The sequence below is a fragment of the Salmo salar genome, chromosome ssa09, assembly GCF_905237065.1.
Source record: "Salmo salar chromosome ssa09, Ssal_v3.1, whole genome shotgun sequence".
In the NCBI taxonomy this organism is placed as follows: Eukaryota; Metazoa; Chordata; class Actinopteri; order Salmoniformes; family Salmonidae; genus Salmo; species Salmo salar.
Genome location: NC_059450.1, coordinates 36,609,895 through 36,623,206, shown reverse-complemented (window position 1 = coordinate 36,623,206; position 13,312 = coordinate 36,609,895).

Genomic DNA, 13,312 nt, shown 5'->3' with positions numbered 1-13,312 from the left:
GAGGGCAACAACCCAGCAGCAGGACCGCTACCTCCGCCAGGACCGCTACCTCAGCAGGAGGAGCACTGCCAGAGCCCTGCAAAATGACCTCCAGCAGGCCACAAATGTGCACTTGTGTCTGCTTAAACGGTCAGAAACAGACTCCATGAGGGTGGTATGAGGGTCCGACGTTCACAGGTGGGGGTTGTGCTTACAGTGCAACACCGTGCAGGACGTTTGGCATTTGCCAGAGAACACCAAGATTGGCAAATTCGCCACTGGCGCCCTGTGCTCTTCACAGATGAAGCAGGTTCACACTGAGCACATGTGACAGACGTGACAGAGTCTGGAGACGCCGTGGAGAACGTTCTGCTGCCTGCAACATCCTCCAGCATGACCGGTTTGGCGGTGGGTCAGTCATGGTGTGGGGTGGCATTTCTTTGGGGGGCCGCACAGCCCTCCATGTGCTCGCCAGAGGTAGCCTGACTGCCATTAGGTACCGAGATGAGATCCTCAGACCCCTTGTGAGACCATATGCTGGTGCGGTTGGCCCTGGGTTCCTCCTAATGCAAGACAATGCTAGACCTCATGTGGCTGGAGTGTCAGCAGTTCCTGCAAGAGGAAGGCATTGATGCTATGGACTGGCCCGCCCTTTCCCCAGACCTGAATCCAATTGAGCACATCTGGGACATCATGTCTCGCTCCATCCACCAACGCCATGTTGCACCACAGACTGTCCAGGAGTTGGCGGATGCTTTAGTCCAAGTCTGGGAGGAGATCCCTCAGGAGACCATCCGTCACCTCATCAGGAGCATGCCCAGGCATTGTAGGGAGGTCATACAGGCACGTGGAGGCCACACACACTACTGAGCCTCATTTTAACTTGTTTTAAGGACATTACATCAAAGTTGGATCAGCCTGTAGTGTGATTTTCCACTTTAATTTTGAGTGTGACTCCAAATCCAGACCTCCATGGGTTGATAAATTGGATTTCCATTGATTATTTTTGTGTGATTTTGTTGTCAGCACATTCAACTATGTAAAGAAAAAAGTATTTAATAAGATTATTTCTTTCATTCAGATCTAGGTTGTGTTGTTTAAGTGTTCCCTTTATTTTTTTGAGCGGTGTACATATGCACACAACACTTTGCCGTTTATTTTATGAATAATTTTTTTAAACAATTTATTTTGTTCATTTCACTTCACCAATTTGGTCTATTTTGTGTATGTCCGTTACATGAAATCCAAATAAAAATCCATTTAAATTACAGGTTGTAATGCAACAAAATAGGAAAAACGCCAAGGGGGATGAATACTTTTGCAAGGCACTGTACCTCTCTAGACCCACACCACACCATGTCGCCATCTAATAACCTACCGTTACCCCATAATTATCCACAAAGCTTAATAACTCAGTTAAATTGTGCATGCGCATGAGTTATAGCTCACTCATTCATTAAAGATTCTGCTTTACTCAGACTCTAACATGCATTTGTAATCTACGATGAACGGTTATACCTTTATTATAGGCTATATAAATTGTTTATTATAGCCTACAGGTAACTGCCAAAATAAAGGAAACACCAACATAAAGTGTCTTAATAGGGTGTTGGGCCACCACAAGCCAGAACAGCTTCAATGCACCTTGGCATAGATTCTACAAGTGTCTGGAACTCTATTGGAGGGAGAAATTCAATAATTTGGTGTTTTGTTGATGGTGGTGGAAAACTTTGTCTCAGGCGCACTCCAGAATCTCCCATTAAGTGTTCAATTGGGCTGAGATCTGGTGACTGACACACACACACTTTAAACCCCCTATGCTCCTTTGAGGCCCCTCTTTCAAAGTCACTGAGATCTCTTATTCTAGCCATGGTAGCCAAATAATGGGCAACTGGGCATTTTAATACATGACCCTGAGGATGTTAATTGCTTAATTAACTCAGGAACTACACCTGTATGGAAGCACCTGCTTCTAATATACGTTGTATCCTTCATTTACTCAAGTGTTTCCTTTATTTTGGCAATTACTGTACCTGTACGTTTGACATAGCTATGAACCCACAGCCTGTCACGGTGTAGCCAATTTAAATCAAACAACTATCATTGTTAGCTTATTCATTTAATTAGCTGTTGATACGAGGCTCCTGTTCAGCTGCAATCAGCTTATTTTTGACCAACCTTTACTTGGTGATACTTTTTGTTCTCAATTCAGAAGGCACCGGTGTTTTATAAACGTCTGTGTCCAGTTGCAGGTGGTACTCCAAAAACCAGAGAATATTCAGAAAGATATTATATCCACTTTTGCACCGAGTGAAGAGTTCCCTTGCCATTTTTTCTGCCAGACATCTTGCATTTCCCAACCTATTTGCAGAAACTAATCATTTCTAGGGCCCAATAAGGATCTGGATATAAGTAGTGCACTATATAGGGAATACTGTACCATTTGGGACAGCGTGTGAGACCACAGATCAGTAAATAAGAACCACAGCAGCGCCCACCACATTGTGTCTGGGGACTCACGCTCATCTACTGGCCCCAAGCCAATTTAATTTAAATGTAAATTTCAGCGATGCGTGGAGTTAAATGCCTTAAATTAGCAAAAACAGTTAAGTTAATACATGTATTTCAAACAGTCTCCAAACTCCACAACTCTAATTTCTCTATGTATGTCACATTCGTTAGAATGATCGGACCAAAGCTGTCACGTCCAGACCAGTATAAGGGGTTATTTGTTATTGTAGTTTGGTCAGGATGTGGCAGGGGTGTGTTTGTTTTGTGTTGTCGGGGTTTTTGGGTGGTGTTCTATGTTTTGTATTTCTATGTTCTATTTTCTATTTTTTCTATTTCTATGTCTACTTTATTGTTTTGACCTTCAATTGGAGGCAGCTGTTACTCATTGCCTCTTATTGAAGGTCCTATTTAGTAGGGGTGTTTTTCTATGGGTTTTGTGGGTAGTTGTTTCTTGTTTAGCTGTGTGCCTGACAGGACTGTTTTCGTCGTTCTTTTTTGTTCAGTGTTCATTTTTATTTAATAAAGAAGATAATGAGCATTCACGTACCCGCTGCATTTTGGTCTAATCACTACGACGCCCGTGACAGAAGCGTAGCGTTCCACATAATTTATTAATAGTGAAACTTAAGCAAAGACAAAACAAATAAAGAAGAAACGAATGACAATGCAGTGCTACCAGGCAACTAAAAATAAATAATATCCCATAACCCACAAGTGGAAAACAAGCTACTTAAGTATGATCCCCAATTAGAGACAACGATTACCAGCTGCCTCTAATTGGGAATCATACACAATCACCAACATAGAAAAACAAACCTAGAACCCCCACATAGAAATAATAAACTAGACTAGCCCCCCAGTCACGCCCTGACCTACTCTACCATAGAAAATAAAAGCTTTCTATGGTCAGGACGTGACAATGTAATATACTAGAGCTACTGTTAAGGGGCAGGGCAGGGGATGGGCTGATGAAATGCATATCGTTTCAAACATTCTCCTCAAGATGTTAGCCAATGGCATATCTTTTTGAGTGTCAGTTGTGTAAAGGCTCAAATACTCATCGATTTGGATTGGGGATGGTTAAAAGCACAACGACAGGAGAACGGAACAACTTCAGTATTGAGAGAGAGAGAGCAGAAGAAGAAATGGGAAGGGAGGAAGCAGAAAGAGATATGGCAGGTCCATCAGCAAAGCAGTATGGGGCCCTGGGTATTTAGATGAACTGCAGAGTTGTTCAGATTCAGATGTTTGTGAATGGTAGAATAATGTAATCTGGCCCCGGAACAGACCACTGGAGACATACTGTTTGTTCATTTATAGCTCAACTCTTGAGGAATTTCTATGAATAAAGGTTTTTCAGTTTGGGGTTTCAAAGTGGGGGAGTGGGTGTCAGGGTCACATGGTAAGAGATTTGCATGGTTGCCATGTGAGGAAAGCGTGGTCTTTCGTCCTCACACAGGACTGGTTATTAGGTGTGAAAACCATGTGACATCAAATCTGGCCTTTGACCTCTAAATTCTACATGGATTTCATGTGTTAAGATAGTCTGACTGCTTGATCTTTGATTCATGAAAGAGTTGATTTTATTCTGTAGTAAAATCCATTATGTTAAGCAAAGGGACTGTCCCTTTTTTTACTGGATGCTATGGCTGTGGCCAGGGATGGAATTTAAGCTAGCATGAGGCTAGTACTTTTCAGACCTGCTACAGTAGTAGAAGAATGTGCCCAGATAGCCCAACTGGCCAGTACCCACAATCCCTCGGACATCAGCATACGGTGATTTGTGCCCAGTGGCAGCAGAAGATGGCTGCAGCCCTGGTAGTACCCTATTCCCCACGTAGTGCACTACATAAATAGAGCACTATATAGGGAACAGGGTATCATTTGGGACACTCATATATTTTGGCCTTTTAGAGGGGTGAAGTAATGACCCACGAGAGCCCTGTAGCTGTCCTGGGAGACCCTTAGCTGACACACCGGCTGCTTTTACATATAACATTGCACTGGTGATAATTATGCAGCTAGGCTTCAGTGGTTCTGGGTTTCCCTGAGCATAGATATAGTCCCTTATGGTCAATCCTACTAAACATGGACCTTCCATTGGAGAAATGACCTCTACACTTTTAGGTTCTAGATAGCACATTTTTTTCTAAGTTTAGCTTATAGGGTAAATCAAATCAAATCAAAATCAAATCAAATGTCTTTATATAGCCCTTCTTACATCAGCTGATATCTCAAAGTGCTGTACAGAAACCCAGCCTAAAACCCCAAACAGCAAGCAATGCAGGTGTAGAAGCACGGTGGCTAGGAAAAACTCCCTAGAAAGGCCAAAACCTAGGAAGAAACCTAGAGAGGAACCAGGCTATGAGGGGTGGCCAGTCCTCTTCTGGCTGTGCCAGGTGGAGATTATAACAGAACATGGCCAAGATGTTGAAATGTTCATAAGTGACCAGCATGGTCAAATAATAATAATCACAGTAGTTGTCGAGGGTGCAACAAGTCAGCACCTCAAGAGTAAATGTCAGTTGGCTTTTCATAGCCGATCATTGAGAGTATCTCTACCGCTCCTGCTGTCTCTAGAGAGTTGAAAACAGCAGGTCTGGGACAGGTAGCACGTCCGGTGAACAGGTCAGGGTTCCATAGCCGCAGGCAGAACAGTTGAAACTGGAGCAGCAGCACGGCCAGGTGGACTGGGGACAGCAAGGAGTCATCATGTCAGGTAGTCCTGAGGCATGGTCCAAGGGCTCAGGTCCTCCGAGAGAGAGAAAGAAAGAGAGAAAGAGAGAATTAGAGAGAGCATACTTAAATTCACACAGGACACCATATAAGACAGGAGAAATACTCCAGATATAACAGACTGACCCTAGCCCCCCGACACATAAACTACTGCAGCATAAATACTGGAGGCTGAGACAGGAGGGGTCAGGAGACACTGTGGCCCCATCCGACGATGGGTAAACCATTCGTAAGGATATTGTTTAATTTCTCCAATCCATGGTCACATTTAAAAGCAATGCATTAATTAGGTTTGACATGTACAGTAAAGACACTCAAGAGACATTTCATTTTTGACTATGCTTATGTCAAAAAGGGTAAAAATGAACATTGGAAGCCCGGCCCTGGGTTACTGTTAACTAAACTGCCCTACGCAGTCTGGAGCTGAGAGTAAGTAACTATTGTGTTGTTCCAATAATAAAAGGGAGTTGGGGAATGAACTGTTAGATAGAGTAGCAAATATAACAAGACAGGAACATGTCAATGGTTATCTACATGTCTCTACTCTGTATGGTAAGAGCCTTCAGTGTCCTGCCATAACATTGTTTTAAAAAGTATAGCACAAAAAGAACATGTTGGCCCTGTAACAGCCCATGTGTCATCTCCCTACAGCAACAAACTAGAGACAGAGCATAGCATCAAAGAAACACTGTCATTTAAGTTGCATTGTGATTTCAAAGACTATAGATGGCCTTGTTCCTGTGAACCAGGAGGATATGTCTGGCTGGTCATACTAAATGATAATTCCCTGTTTCTTGGCAGGCTCCAAACAGTGTGTGTGTGTGTGTGTGTGTGTGTGTGTGTGTGTGTGTGTGTGTGTGTGTGTGTGTGTGTGTGTGTGTGTGTGTGTGTGTGTGTGTGTGTGTGTGTCTCTCTCACCTTTTCTCCCTCTCTCTCTCTATCTCTCTCTATGTGTGCGTGCATGCTTGTGTGTGTCTGTGTGTGTGTGTTTGTGTGTGTGTTTTTGTGAAAAGAGAGAAAGAAAGCAGGACTCCGGAGCCTTCTCTTCCTGGCAGACTGAAGACCCTTGCTTCTCTTCAGACTGTCTCTATTAGTCCCCTCTGTTGATCAGGGCCTGAACAGGAGTAGCCACCATAGACGCTCACTGGTCTGATCTGTAATCAGGTTAACCCATCTTAAATGACCTGTTTTGTGACAGCAGCATCAAGGAGGTCATACTAATGGCTGTATTGTTCTTCTGAGAATCCATTGATATTATTACAGTAGCACTCTATATTACAGCATGGTATAAAACAGTAGGAAACACTTTATATTACAGCATGGTATAAAACAGTAGGTAACACTCTATATTACAGCATGGTATAAAACAGTAGGTAACACTTTATATTACAGCATGGTATAAAACAGTAGGTAACACTTTATATTACAGCATGGTATAAAACAGTAGGTAACACTCTATATTACAGCATGGTATAAAACAGTAGGTAACACTTTATATTACAACATGGCATAAAACAGTAGGAAACACTCTATATTACAGCATGGCATAAAACAGTAGGTAACACTTTATATTACAGCATGGTATAAAACAGTAGGTAACACTCTATATTACAGCATGGTATAAAACAGTAGGTAACACACTATATTACAGCATGGTATAAAACAGTAGGTAACACTCTATATTACAGCATGGTATAAAACAGTAGGTAACACTTTATATTACAGCATGGTATAAAACAGTCGGTTACACTCTATATTACAGCATGGTATAAAACAGTAGGTAACACTCTATATTACAGCATGGTATAAAACAGTAGGTAACACTGTATTACAGCATGGTATAAAACAGTAGGTAACACTTTATATTACAGCATGGTATAAAACAGTAGGTAACACTTTATATTACAGCATGGTATAAAACAGTAGGTAACACTCTATATTACAGCATGGCATAAAACAGTAGGTAACACTTTATATTACAGCATGGTATAAAACAGTAGGTAACACTTTATATTACAGCATGGTATAAAACAGTAGGTAACACTTTATATTACAGCATGGTATAAAACAGTAGGTAACACTTTATATTACAGCATGGTATAAAACAGTAGGTAACACTTTATATTACAACATGGTATAAAACAGTAGGAAACACTCTATATTACAGCATGGCATAAAACAGTAGGTAACACTTTATATTACAGCATGGTATAAAACAGTAGGTAACACTCTATATTACAGCATGGTATAAAACAGTAGGTAACACTCTATATTACAGCATGGTATAAAACAGTAGGTAACACTCTATATTACAGCATGGTATAAAACAGTAGGTAACACTCTATATTACAGCATGGTATAAAACAGTAGGTAACACTCTATATTACAGCATGGTATAAAACAGTAGGTAACACTCTATATTACAGCATGGTATAAAACAGTAGGTAACACTCTATATTACAGCATGGTATAAAACAGTAGGTAACACTCTATATTACAGCATGGTATAAAACAGTAGGTAACACTTTATATTACAGCATGGTATAAAACAGTAGGTAACACTCTATATTACAGCATGGTATAAAACAGTAGGTAACACTTTATATTACAGCATGGTATAAAACAGTAGGTAACACTCTATATTACAGCATGGTATAAAACAGTAGGTAACACTTTATATTACAGCATGGTATAAAACAGTAGGTAACACTTTATATTACAGCATGGTATAAAACAGTAGGTAACACTTTATATTACAGCATGGTATAAAACAGTAGGTAACACTTTATATTACAGCATGGTATAAAACAGTAGGTAACACTTTATATTACAGCATGGTATAAAACAGTAGGTAACACTTTATATTACAGCATGGTATAAAACAGTAGGTAACACTCTATATTACAGCATGGTATAAAACAGTAGGTAACACTTTATATTACAGCATGGTATAAAACAGTAGGTAACACTTTATATTACAGCATGGTATAAAACAGTAGGTAACACTTTATATTACAGCATGGTATAAAACAGTAGGTAACACTTTATATTACAGCATGGTATAAAACAGTAGGTAACACTTTATATTACAGCATGGTATAAAACAGTAGGTAACACTTTATATTACAGCATGGTATAAAACAGTAGGTAACACTTTATATTACAGCATGGTATAAAACAGTAGGTAACACTTTATATTACAGCATGGTATAAAACAGTAGGTAACACTTTATATTACAGCATGGTATAAAACAGTAGGTAACACTTTATATTACAGCATGGTATAAAACAGTAGGTAACACTTTATATTACAGCATGGTATAAAACAGTAGGTAACACTTTATATTACAGCATGGTATAAAACAGTAGGTAACACTTTATATTACAGCATGGTATAAAACAGTAGGTAACACTCTATATTACAGCATGGTATAAAACAGTAGGTAACACTTTATATTACAGCATGGTATAAAACAGTAGGTAACACTTTATATTACAGCATGGTATAAAACAGTAGGTAACACTTTATATTACAGCATGGTATAAAACAGTAGGTAACACTCTATATTACAGCATGGTATAAAACAGTAGGTAACACTTTATATTACAGCATGGTATAAAACAGTAGGTAACACTTTATATTACAGCATGGTATAAAACAGTAGGTAACACTTTATATTACAGCATGGTATAAAACAGTAGGTAACACTTTATATTACAGCATGGTATAAAACAGTAGGTAACACTCTATATTACAGCATGGTATAAAACAGTAGGTAACACTTTATATTACAGCATGGTATAAAACAGTAGGTAACACTTTATATTACAGCATGGTATAAAACAGTAGGTAACACTCTATATTACAGCATGGTATAAAACAGTAGGTAACACTTTATATTACAGCATGGTATAAAACAGTAGGTAACACTCTATATTACAGCATGGTATAAAACAGTAGGTAACACTCTATATTACAGCATGGTATAAAACAGTAGGTAACACTCTATATTACAGCATGGTATAAAACAGTAGGTAACACTCTATATTACAGCATGGTATAAAACAGTAGGTAACACTTTATATTACAGCATGGTATAAAACAGTAGGTAACACTTTATATTACAGCATGGTATAAAACAGTAGGTAACACTTTATATTACAGCATGGTATAAAACAGTAGGTAACACTTTATATTACAGCATGGTATAAAACAGTAGGTAACACTTTATATTACAGCATGGTATAAAACAGTAGGTAACACTTTATATTACAGCATGGTATAAAACAGTAGGTAACACTTTATATTACAGCATGGTATAAAACAGTAGGTAACACTCTATATTACAGCATGGTATAAAACAGTAGGTAACACTTTATATTACAGCATGGTATAAAACAGTAGGTAACACTTTATATTACAGCATGGTATAAAACAGTAGGTAACACTTTATATTACAGCATGGTATAAAACAGTAGGTAACACTCTATATTACAGCATGGTATAAAAAAGTAGGTAACACTCTATATTACAGCATGGTATAAAACAGTAGGTAACACTTTATATTACAGCATGGTATAAAACAGTAGGTAACACTCTATATTACAGCATGGTATAAAACAGTAGGTAACACTTTATATTACAGCATGGTATAAAACAGTAGGTAACACTCTATATTACAGCATGGTATAAAACAGTAGGTAACACTCTATATTACAGCATGGTATAAAACAGTAGGTAACACTCTATATTACAGCATGGTATAAAACAGTAGGTAACACTTTATATTACAGCATGGTATAAAACAGTAGGTAACACTCTATATTACAGCATGGTATAAAACAGTAGGTAACACTCTATATTACAGCATGGTATAAAACAGTAGGTAACACTCTATATTACAGCATGGTATAAAACAGTAGGTAACACTTTATATTACAGCATGGTATAAAACAGTAGGTAACACTCTATATTACAGCATGGTATAAAACAGTAGGTAACACTCTATATTACAGCATGGTATAAAACAGTAGGTAACACTTTATATTACAGCATGGTATAAAACAGTAGGTAACACTTTATATTACAGCATGGTATAAAACAGTAGGTAACACTTTATATTACAGCATGGTATAAAACAGTAGGTAACACTTTATATTACAGCATGGTATAAAACAGTAGGTAACACTTTATATTACAGCATGGTATAAAACAGTAGGTAACACTTTATATTACAGCATGGTATAAAACAGTAGGTAACACTTTATATTACAGCATGGTATAAAACAGTAGGTAACACTTTATATTACAGCATGGTATAAAACAGTAGGTAACACTTTATATTACAGCATGGTATAAAACAGTAGGTAACACTTTATATTACAGCATGGTATAAAACAGTAGGTAACACTTTATATTACAGCATGGTATAAAACAGTAGGTAACACTTTATATTACAGCATGGTATAAAACAGTAGGTAACACTTTATATTACAGCATGGTATAAAACAGTAGGTAACACTTTATATTACAGCATGGTATAAAACAGTAGGTAACACTCTATATTACAGCATGGTATAAAACAGTAGGTAACACTTTATATTACAGCATGGTATAAAACAGTAGGTAACACTTTATATTACAGCATGGTATAAAACAGTAGGTAACACTTTATATTACAGCATGGTATAAAACAGTAGGTAACACTTTATATTACAGCATGGTATAAAACAGTAGGTAACACTCTATATTACAGCATGGTATAAAACAGTAGGTAACACTTTATATTACAGCATGGTATAAAACAGTAGGTAACACTTTATATTACAGCATGGTATAAAACAGTAGGTAACACTTTATATTACAGCATGGTATAAAACAGTAGGTAACACTTTATATTACAGCATGGTATAAAACAGTAGGTAACACTTTATATTACAGCATGGTATAAAACAGTAGGTAACACTTTATATTACAACATGGTATAAAACAGTAGGTAACACTTTATATTACAGCATGGTATAAAACAGTAGGTAACACTTTATATTACAGCATGGTATAAAACAGTAGGTAACACTTTATATTACAGCATGGTATAAAACAGTAGGTAACACTTTATATTACAGCATGGTATAAAACAGTAGGTAACACTTTATATTACAGCATGGTATAAAACAGTAGGTAACACTTTATATTACAGCATGGTATAAAACAGTAGGTAACACTTTATATTACAGCATGGTATAAAACAGTAGGTAAAACTTTATATTACAGCACACCATGGTATAAAACAGTAGGCAACACTTTATATTACAGCATGGTATAAAACAGTAGGTAACACTCTATATTACAGCATTGTATAAAACAGTAGGTAACACTCTATATTACAGCATGGTATAAAACAGGAGGTAACACTCTATATTTCAGCATGGTATAAAACAGTAGGTAACACTTTATATTACAGCATGATTTAAAACAGTAGGAAACACTATATTACAGCATGGTATAAAACAGTAGGTAACACTTTATATTACAGCATGGTATAAAAGAGAAGGTAACACTCTATATTACAGCATGGTATAAAACAGTAGGTAACACTTTATATTACAGCATGGTATAAAACAGTAGGTAACACTTTATATTAAAACATGGTATAAAACAGTAGGTAACACTCTATATTACAGCATGGTATAAAACAGTAGGTAACACTTTATATTACAGCATGGTATAAAACAGTAGGTAACACTTTATATTACAACATGGTATAAAACAGTAGGTAACACTTTATATTACAGCATGGTATAAAACAGTAGGTAACACTTTATATTACAGCATGGTATAAAACAGTAGGTAACACTTTATATTACAGCATGGTATAAAACAGTCGGTTACACTCTATATTACAGCATGGTATAAAACAGTAGGTAACACTCTATATTACAGCATGGTATAAAACAGTAGGTAACACTCTATATTACAGCATGGTATAAAACAGTAGGTAACACTCTATATTACAGCATGGTATAAAACAGTAGGTAACACTTTATATTACAGAATGATTTAAAACAGTAGGTAACACTATATATTACAGCATGGTATAAAACAGTAGGCAACACTTTATATTACAGCATGGTATAAAACAGTAGGTAACACTTTATATTACAGCATGGTATAAAACAGTAGGTAACACTTTATATTACAGCATGGTATAAAACAGTAGGTAACACTTTATATTACAGCATGGTATAAAACAGTAGGTAACACTTTATATTACAGCATGGTATAAAACAGTAGGTAACACTTTATATTACAGCATGGTATAAAACAGTAGGTAACACTTTATATTACAGCATGGTATAAAACAGTCGGTTACACTCTATATTACAGCATGGTATAAAACAGTAGGTAACACTCTATATTACAGCATGGTATAAAACAGTAGGTAACACTCTATATTACAGCATGGTATAAAACAGTAGGTAACACTCTATATTACAGCATGGTATAAAACAGTGGGTAACACTTTATATTACAGAATGATTTAAAACAGTAGGTAACACTATATATTACAGCATGGTATAAAACAGTAGGCAACACTTTATATTACAGCATGGTATAAAACAGTAGGTAACACTTTATATTACAGCATGGTATAAAACAGTAGGTAACACTTTATATTACAGCATGGTATAAAACAGTAGGTAACACTTTATATTACAGCATGGTATAAAACAGTAGGTAACACTCTATATTACAACATGGTATAAAACAGTAGTTAACACTTTATATTACAGCATGGTATAAAACAGTAGGTAACACTTTATATTACAGCATGGTATAAAACAGTAGGTAACACTTTATATTACAGAATGATTTAAAACAGTAGGTAACACTTTATATTACAGCATGGTATAAAACAGTAGGTAACACTTTATATTACAGCATGGTATAAAACAGTAGGTAACACTTTATATTACAACATGGTATAAAACAGTAGGTAACACTTTATATTACAGCATGGTATAAAACAGTAGGTAACACTCTATATTACAGCATGGTATAAAACAGTAGGTAACACTTTATATT